The following is a 200-nucleotide window of genomic DNA, read 5'->3' on the forward strand; positions in this document are numbered from 1 at the left end:
GCTGCTGAGATATTGTCCATATATCTGATTACTGATGCTAATGACGCTAACTGTCTAACAGCTGCAGATACAAACTGAATGTTTCTAACAGTTCTGCTCCACAGTGAGGCTGCAAACAGTCTGCCTCATCCTGTACTTCTCTACCACACCAGAAGGAGGCGACAAAGTGTCACAACAACCACACACACAGTAACACACAC

Source organism: Morone saxatilis, unplaced genomic scaffold (assembly GCF_004916995.1).
Source record: "Morone saxatilis isolate NCDOM2014 unplaced genomic scaffold, NCSU_SB_2.0 Contig15, whole genome shotgun sequence".
Lineage (NCBI taxonomy): Eukaryota > Metazoa > Chordata > Actinopteri > Moronidae > Morone > Morone saxatilis.